Raw genomic sequence first — 10,346 nt, 5'->3', positions numbered from 1 at the left:
ATCCTATCTCTACGATGTTAATGAGATAGGATTAGCAGCAGTTATGTAGACTCAATCTACAACATTAATCTACAATTTAAGCCAATCTTTTTTGAGATATAAAAGAGAGAAGCGAGTAGGGAGACAGGGGGACCTCATGCCACCAAAGAACAAGAGCCAGGAGAATAGCATGTCCTTTGGACCTGAGGTCCCTGCACTGAGAATCTCCTCGACCAGGGAAGACTGATGACAAGGACCTTTCCCCAGAGCCAACAGAGAGAGAAAGCCTTCGCCTGGACTAGCACCCTGAATTTGGGCTTCTAGCCTAGCTAGACTGTGAGAGAACAAACTTTTGTTTGTTAAAGCAATCCACTTGTGGTATTTCTGTTATGGCAGCTCTAGATAACTAAGACAAACGTCTTCCTCTTTTTCACTAACCCTCTACTTTACCAAGCATGATGTCCTTCTCCAGGGATTGATCCCTCCTGATAACACGTCCAAAGTATGTGAGCCATCCTTGCTTCTAAGAAGCATTCTGGCTGTACTTCCAAGACAAATTTGTTCATTCTTCTGGAAGTCTATGGTATATTCAATATTCTTCACCAACATCGTAATTCAAAGGTGTCAATTCTTCTTAGGTCTTCCTTATTCATTGCCCAGCTTTCACATGCATATGAAGCCACTGAAAACACCATGGCTTGGGTGAGGTGCACCTTAGTCTTCAAGGTGACATCTTTAAAGAGGTCTTTTGCAGCAGATTTGCCCAATGCAATGCGTTGTTTTCCTAGATTCAGACTTCATACATTCCACATTCTGATTATTAACGGTTGTTTGCAGCTGTTTTTTCTCATTTTGAGTCACACCACATCAGCAAATGAAAGTCCCAAAAGCTTGGCTCCATCCACGTCATTAAGGTCAACTCTACTTTGAGGAGGCAGCTCTTCCCCGGTCGTCTTTTGAGTGCTTTCCAACCTAAGGGGCTCCTCTTCCAGTATTATATTAGACAATGTTCCACTGCTATTCATATAGTTTTCACTGGCTAATTCTTTTCAGATGTAGACCACTGGGTCCTTCCTAGTTTGTCTTAGTCTGGAAGCTCAGCTGAAATCTGTCTACCATGGCTGACCCTGCTGGTGTTTGAACACTGGTGGCATAGCTTCCAGCATCACTGCAACATGCAAACCCCCACAGTATGACAAACTGACAGACATGTAGAGGATAGGCACCCTAGGAAGCAGAAATAATAATTTTAAAAATCTTAAGCATCTCCTTATCTAGCTATATATTCTTTCCTCTGGATCCAGCAGCCTCAGGATCCACCCCAGTCATGCTGTCCTGGTTCTTGCAGAAGGGAAAGCATTGTCTTATAAGTGATCTGCCTTCATTTGAGGCCTCCACATTGTCTCCGGCTCCACGGGAGAAAGATGTGGCAGTCTGCTTTTGTAAGGATTGTAAAAACCCATTGCCATCAAGTCGATTCCTACTCATAGTGACCCTATAGGACAGAGTAGAACTGCCCTGTAGGGTTTCCCAGGAGCAGCTGGTGAATTCGAAGTGCCGACCTTTTGGTTAGCAGCCAAGCTCTTAACCACTGTGCCACCAGGGCTCCAGGTTACAGCCTTGGAAACCCTATGGGGCAATTCTTCTCTGTCCTATAGGGTTGTTATGAGTCGGAATCAACTTGATGGCAATGGGTTTGGTTTGGTTTATCTTCCAACAAGGGGAGGGGGTGGCTCATTTCTGCAGATGTAGAGGGTTCGGGGGAAAGTGGAGAAGGTTCAAAGTTCTCAAGTGCATCTACCCAGATAGTCCTACACCAGGTCTAGGGGTCCCAGCCCTTCCCCACTGAGGAGTGGACATGGCCATAGACCATTGCCTAGGCTGAGAATTCTACCTTCTTTAAGTTCTGCTTTGCTTGCCATGAAGTCCTGGGCTTGGTCTTCAGCTCTGTCTGCCTTTGATTATAGGAGAAAAGAATCCTTTTAAATACTGCAAATGAGGCTCTCTTACTTTCACGCTTTGCTTTAACTTGCTGATTAATAGATCTGAGCCTGTCATTTTCTCTTTTCGATGTATAAATGATAGCAAAAGTAACCTAATCCCATAATCCTTAGAGTTACTACTTCCCCACATCTCTCTCAAATCGCAGCACACCAGCTAGTGCATCCTTTTTACCTATATGCTGCCCCAGTTTACCAAAGGTGAAAATCTTAGCACTCACACTGCTACAGCGTGCCAGACACTATCAAAACTCCTACACACAGTGATGGGTACCCGTTGCTGTCTGATCAGAAAATGATCCACCCCCAGAATTCTATCCTAAAAATCTATTTCCAAAGCCCATGCTAATTCTGTTACCCTTATCTTAGGTTGGGTCTCTAGATGCAAAGCCTGAGATAGTGATGCATATTTACTGAGGGAGTGTTCTTAGGAGAAGGGAAGTGAGAGAATCAGGATAGGGCAGGGGGAGAAGCAAAGCAAGGATGTGGCTTAGCTGAAAAGTAGCTTCAACCTGATCCCACAGGGTGCTCTGGAGTACAAGTTGCCTCACACAGTCCCACCATAAGGGAAGGAGGTCACCATTTTTCCCTCCCATGTTAGTCAGTCATTGACTGCAAGCTATCATTGCAAGAATGTAACCCCCTGGACAAGGCAGCTTCCTTTTGTCTGAGGCAATTCTCTGAAGAAAGTGGCAACTGTGAGCCATTAGCATTCAACACTCACAGTCTTTGTCGTATGGGTACACTGGTCAAGTAAAATGGGATCTGGATGGGGCACCAACAGCATCTCCTATACACATCTTTACCACCTATGAAATAATTCATGAGTCAATGAAGAAATCATAGGGAAAATTACAAAAACCATTTAGAGCCAAATGACAATAAAAAATAATTTATATCAAATGTGTGGGTTATAGCTAAAGTGATACTAGTAGATTTATAGCCTCAAAATACATATATTAGAAATCAATTAAGTAAAAAATGTAATTAGCAAGGCATTAAACTTAATGAGATTTAAAAAAAAAACAAAGCAGAAGGGAGGAAATATTAGAGACAGGAACAGAGAGAGATAATGAAACAGAAAAAGAAACAGGGCAGAGATCAAAATCAAAATTTTTTAAAGATTAGTATACAAATATCTGGCAATATTGATGAAAAAAGAGAAAAGGCAGATACAAACAATTTTAGAAAAAACAAAGTCAAAACACGACTACATTTAGGTAAGAGTTTTTAAAAGCCCTAAAACTTGAGGCAGATAAATTTGAAAACATAAAAGAAATGAACAATTTTCGAAGTAAATGTAAATAGTCAAACTAATTCAATAAATAAAAAACTTGAATATATATGCATATATTATGTATAAAAAAATTAAAGGAATTAATTTTTAAACACATATACACATATACAATATGCAAGGTCCAGGCAGTTTTACAGATACTCAGATCTTCAAGGAAGACATGATACATATCTACAAATTTTTCAGTGAATAGAAAAGGAGGAAAACCTTTCCTCCTCATTTTATAAAGCTAACATAACCTCGATATTAAAGCCAGAAAGAGGATAAGAAACAATCAAAATAGATCAATTCCATTTACAAACATAGATATAAAAAGCCTATTAGCAAATTGGAGACCTGGTGGCACAGTGGTTAAGAGCTCGGCTGCTAATCAAAAAGGTTAACAGTTCAAATCTACCAGTTGCTCTTGGAAACCCTATGGGGCAGTTCTACTCTGTACTATAGGGTCGCTATGAGTTGGAATCAACTCGATGGCAACAGGTTTGTTGGTTTCTTTTGTTCGCTTTTTTTTAGCAAATTAAATCTAAAAAACAAAAAAAAATAGTTGTGTCAAGTTAATTCTGACTCATAGTGACACCATGTGTGTCAGAGTAGAACTATGCTCCATCGGGTTTTTGATGGGTGATTGTTTTCAGAAGTAGATCACTAGGCCTTTCTTCCGAGGCACCTCTGGGTGGACTCAAACCCCCAACCATTAGTTTAGCAGCCAAGCAAGTTAACCATCTGCACTATACAGGGACTTCAAATCTAACAATCTATAACAATGTATATTAAAAAAAAAATCAAACTCATTGCCATCGAGTCAATTCTAACTCATAGCGACCCTATAGGACAGAGTAGAACTGCCCCATAGGGTTTCCAAGGAGTAGCTGGTGGATTTGAATGGTCGGCTTTTGGCTAGCAGCCAAATACTTAACCACAGCGCCACCAAGGCTCCAATATCATCAATTACTATTCGTGCTAGGAATGCAAGAATGATTTAACATTAGGTAAAAAGGATTGTAATTCACAACATTAAAAAAACTGAAGGAGAAATGATGGGTATCTTAATGGATGCAAAATTTTATGAAATTCACCATCCATACATAGTTGTAGATAAAACACTTCTTAGAAAGCTAGGAATAAAAGGGAAATTTACAGCATTTACTTCCGTTGTGCTTGGGGTCCCATGAGTCAGGGGTCGACTCAACCTACAAACAGATAACAAGAACAACAACAATCAAAAACCTAAGCAAATATCACACTTAATGTTAAATTCTAGAAGCATTGCCTTAATGTCAGGAAAAGACAAAGATATTTGCTATTGCTGCTTCCACTCAACATGTCCTTAAGGTTCTAGCTAGTTCAATAAGAGAAGAAAAAATAATAATTCTAAGGATTGGAATAAAAGAGTTATATTTTTTGGATAATATTATTCTTCATAAAAATCCTACAGAAACTACAAACAACCTCTAATAAAAGAGTTTAGCAAAGTGCTAAATACAAGTTCAGTTTACAAAATTCAACATCTTAGATACCATTAATAAATGATTGGAATACACAATTTTTAAAATCATTCCATTCAAAATATCAACAGAACTATAAATGTATTAAAAGACATTCAAGACCTTACAATGAAAATTATACAACATTTTGAGAGGATTTTTTAAAAGACCTGATATTTAAATGGATGTTCCAAATTTATAAAGACCTATGCAGTTCCAATCAAAACCTCAACAAGGTTTTTCACAGAACCTGACCAGTTGACCCTATAAATTTAGGTGGAAGAGTAAAGAGCCAAAATATTTTTCAATTAAGTATAAGGAAGGGAGATTTACCCAACAAGTCATCATTTATTATAAAACGACAGTAATTCAAAGGTGAAATTCTGGCATAGGAAAATAAAGAGATCATAAAACAGGACTGAAACAGGCCATCAGATCAAGGAATCTATGGACATAACCCTCCTCTGTAGGCCAAGATGATGGACATTTGTTGTGAACATAAGGAGTTATTATTAATATAAGAGCTTAATAAACTATTAGAAGGAACAAAGGATGAAGTATCACATGCCATTTCTATACTGCACATTGTCATAAGCATTATTTGTTTGCTTGCTACTCTCTAATGATTTTATTAGAGAAGAGAGGAAACCTGCTTTTAATACCTTAAATGAGACATATTCTTATTGTAGCTCACCACTGTCAACCATCCTGAATATGAGAGAAAAAAAAAACAGTCACCACACAGGTGGAGAGTCAGTGTCCAGGTAGTGTCTAAGGAGCTTGACCCCAGGCAGCCCTCTTTGGATCCACTTCTCCACTGCCACAGCCTCTGGTGCCCTTCTATGAAAGGACACTCATTAGATGAAGTCTAGGAAACCAGTGTGGATAGTATATGATAAATATTTAATGTTATCTTGAGAAGAAAATGAAGAGAATTTATTGACAATAGCCTTTGAATTAGTATCTCATTTAGGACCTGGCAAAGAAAAGAGATTCTTCTCCAATATTGGGATCTTGGGCCAGGAATTTCCCTAAATACATAAGAACTTAATATATGACTGAGATGGCATAAAAAGACAGTGTGCAATAAATGGCCGTAAAACAATTTGTTGTCTATATGGATGATTAGACCCCTAACCTCAACATGGAGTCCTGGTGGCACAGTGGTTAAGAGCTATGGCTGTTAACGAAAAAGTTGGCAGCTCGAATTCATCAACCCTGTGGGGCGGTTCTACCCTGTCCTATAGGGTCGCTATGAGTTGGAACTGACTCGCCGGCACCTAACAACGAGAACCCCAACACACATACACATACTTTCTTTGTAAAAAATATGAAAAACAAAACTTAAAATTTTTAAGAAAGAATTATAGAATATAATTAACTTCAGAGTTCAGACCAATTTTTTAAATCAGGAACAAAAACAAACTATTAAAAAGATTAATATATTTGACTACATTAGAGTTAAAAACTTCTCTAGGCTGATATCATTTTTAAAAAGCAAAAACAATAAACCATAAGCTGGCAGAGATATTTGTAAAGCATATCCTCAGCAAAGGTTATGAAGAATATATAACGAAGACCTACAAAGCAGTAACAAAATTCACAACCCAGCAGAAAAAATTAGATGAGCATATGAACCAATGAAGAGAAACCCTTATGGACAATAAACATATGAATGATATTCAGCCTTAATAGAGATCAGGAAAATATCTATTAATATACAGTGAGCTAACATTTCTCAAGCATCAGATAGGCAAAGAAGAAGAAAAGGAAAGAGGAAGAGGAGGAGAAGAAGAAGGGAACGAAAAGAACTTCATGACTGATTTGACAGAGAGTGAGGGGATGGCAATAATTTAAGATGACTCCAGGTTTCTGGGTTGGGTAGTGACTAGAATCATTAACCAGGTTGGGCAATATAAAAATAGAAATAGGTTTTCAAGAAAATAGAATATTTGTGTTTGAGGTAACTATGCGATACCCAATTGAGAGTTGCATATACAGGCCTGGAGCTCAAAGAAAGAGGTCTGGCTTGGAGATATAGAAGCCCCCGAGTGGTGCAGATGGTTAATGCACTTGGCTGCTAACTGAAAAGTTGGAAGTTTTAGTCCATCAAAAGCACCTCAGAAGAAAGGGCCTGGCAATCTACTTCCAAAAAACCAGGCACTGAAAATCCTGGGGCACACAGCTGTATTCTGACACACATGTAGTTGCCATGAGTTGGAGCTGACTCTTCAGGCAAATGATTTATCACATAACTGTTGTCATTGCTCTGAGAGACTGTGAAGATTGAAAAGAAAAGGAAGAGAAGCCAATGAATTAGCAGCCAGGGAATCAGGGGAGAACCAAGACAATTCTTAAAACCAGATATCTGTATCTAAAAAGAGAGAATTCGGTGGCACCAGGTAGAGTTCCCTAATCTAATTTTGAACTTAAGGTAGGGTTTTTGTTGGTTTATTTTGCACTTTTAAAATCATTTTTATTATTACCAACCCAATAAATTTGTTAACTCAATGGAGAGAAGTGCAGGATGTTGCTATATCATCTGTCTTTTAAATGAGAAATTGAGTCTATGAGGGCTCACTTGTCTATGCCAAAATATTTGGAAGACAGCTACCTGGTCAACAGACCGGAAGAGGTCCATATTTATGCCTATTCCAAAGAAAGGTTATCCAACCAAATACAGAAATTATCAAACAATATCATTAATGTTGCACGCAAGTAAAATTTTGCTGAAGATGATTCAAAAGCGATTGCAACAGTACATAGGGAACTGCCAAAAATTCAAGCCAGAGTCAGAAGATGACTTGGAACCAGTAATATCCTTGCTGATTGTCAGATGGATCCTGACTAAGCAGGGAATACCAGAAAGATGTTTATCTGTGTTTTATTGACTATGCAAAGGCATTCAACTGTGTGGATCATAACAAATTATGGATAAAATTGGGAAGAATGGGAATTCCAGGACACTTAATTGTGCTCCTGAGGAACATGTACATAGATCAAGAGGCAGTTGTTCGAACAGAACAAGGGGATACGGCTTGGTTTAAAGTCAGGAAAGGTGTGCGTCAGCGTTGTATCCTTTCACCATAGTTATTCATTCTGTATGCTGAGCAAATAAGCTGAGAAGCTGGACTATATGAAGAACATAGCATCAGGATTGGAGGAAGACTCATTAACCTGTGTTTTGCAGATGACATAAGCTTGCTTGCTGAAAGTGAAGAGGACTTGAAGCACTTATTGATGAAGATCAAAGACCACAACCTTCAGTATAGATTACACTTTAAAGAAAACAAAAATCCTCACAACTGGACCAATAAGCAACATCCTGATAAACAGAGAATAGACTGAAGTTGTCAAGGATTTCATTTTACTTGGATCCACAATCAATACCCATGGAAGCAGCAAGTTGAGAAATCAAACGACGCATTGTATTGGGCAAATCTGCTGCAAGAGACCTCTTTAAAGTGTTAAAAAGCAAAGATGTCACCTTGAGGACTAAGGTGCGCCGGACCCAAACCATGGTGTTTTCAATCACCACATATGCATGTGAAAGCTGGACGATGAATAAGGAAGACTGAAGAATTGATGTCTTTGAATTATGGTGTTGACGAAGAATATTGAATATACCATGAACTGCCAGAAGAACAAACAAATCTGTCTTAGAAGTAGTACAGCCAGAATGCTCCTTAGAAGCAAGGATGGCGAGACTTCGTCTCACATACTTTGGACGTGTTATCAGGAGGGATCAGTCCTTGGAGAAGGACATCATGCTTGGTAGAGGGTCAGCCAAAAAGAGGAAGACCCTCAACAAGATGGACTCAAGTGTAACAATGATTGTGAGGATGCTGCAGGACCGAGCAGTGTTTCATTCTGTTGTGCATAGGATCACTATGAGTGGGAACTGACTCGACCGCACCTAAGAACAAGTGGAGTTGCCTCATCTAGTTTTGAACTTACTGTAGGGTTTTTGTTGGTTTATTTATTTTGCATTTTCAAAATCACTTTTATTATTACCAACCCAAAGAATTTATTAAACCAATGGAGAGAAGTGCCGAACACTGCTCATGTGTCTTTTCAATGGGAAATTGAGTTTAACTGTGAGGGCATTTGAGAGACCTTTACAATGATGTGGTGGATTAAGGTCCCATTAGGAGGAAGAAAAATCACTTATAAACCTTCAGGAAACCTGTATGTTTAATTTCATAAGTATTTTATAATAAATATAGGCTAGCAATTTCACAATACTTGTAGAAATTACAGTCACTGTTTGCTATGGGAAGTTTCTAAGGACAACCATGTAGTCTATAGAGATTGAACCCTAGCATTCTTGTGTTCAAGAGGTACATTAATGTACTCTCCTTAGTCATGGTACCCGAATCACACATAGTAGAAAGAAGACAAAATGCTTTTGCTTAACTGTTTTGTTTCTCAAACATGGAGGGAAAAACAAAACTATTTCAATTCAGTAGAATCAAAGCAGTGAATATCCCACAAAGTGAAGCAGAATTTTAGTCAATCTCTCTTAATACGCCTGTAAAAATGTAGATTTTATATTTATACCAAATGTGTATAATGTGTGTAATCTCATCTCTACTTTTAAAGATACATTTATTTGTGGTAACAAAAATTCTGGACCTGTGTTTCTGTAATAATGTTTCATGAAACAAAACACAATCATTTATTTGAAATATACACAAAATTTTCATCAACTATACAATATGCAAATGAAGCTATAAAAAAACTACTTTACATAATGAAGTTTAATATCCATGTCAGATAGAAATAACTTCTAATGTGCTGAATTTCCACACGGTTTAAATCAAAAAGTTTCTATCCTGTTTGTGAAAAACATCATGCAAAGTATTAAGATACATGAACTATTAGCAACAAAGCATCATACAAAAACAATAAACCATGCAAACACATTTTAATTATATAAAACATGGCTATATTTACTCAAAAGATACAGTAAACTTCTGCATGGTAGAATAAAAACAAAAATGCTCATAATTTGATAAGAACAAGTAATTTTTTTGTAGACATAGATTTTTCATATGGAGAGGAAGTCAAGGTGATAGAAAGAAATAAAAGACTGGTATAAACTTAGAAAAATAGGGGTAAATATTAAGATAACCTAACCACAAAGCAAACTAACAATACTACACGTCAAAATAAAAAACAAGAAAAATATAAAGCCTCAGCAAACACAAAATCAACAGCAATGAAAAAAGATGAAAATAAAGAAAAATGACTCAGCACAGAAAATTAAATGGAATAAAGAAACTGTGAATAACACACAAAAAAAGACATCCAAATGACAGCACTAAACTCATACCTATCAATAATTATGCTGAATGTAAATGGACTAAATGCACCCATAGAGAGACAGACAGTGGCAGATTGGATAAAAAATCACGATCCATCTATATGCTGCCTACAAGAGACACACCTTAGACTTAAAGACACAAACAAAGTAAAACTCAAAGAATGGAAAAAAATATATCAAGCAAACAACACTCAAAAACAGCAGGAGTGGCAATATTAATCTCTGACAAAATAGACTTTAAAGTAAAATCCACCACAAAG

Source organism: Trichechus manatus, unplaced genomic scaffold (genome assembly GCF_000243295.1).
Source record: "Trichechus manatus latirostris isolate Lorelei unplaced genomic scaffold, TriManLat1.0 scaffold00115, whole genome shotgun sequence".
NCBI lineage: Eukaryota > Metazoa > Chordata > Mammalia > Sirenia > Trichechidae > Trichechus > Trichechus manatus.
This window is presented reverse-complemented; position numbering follows the sequence as displayed.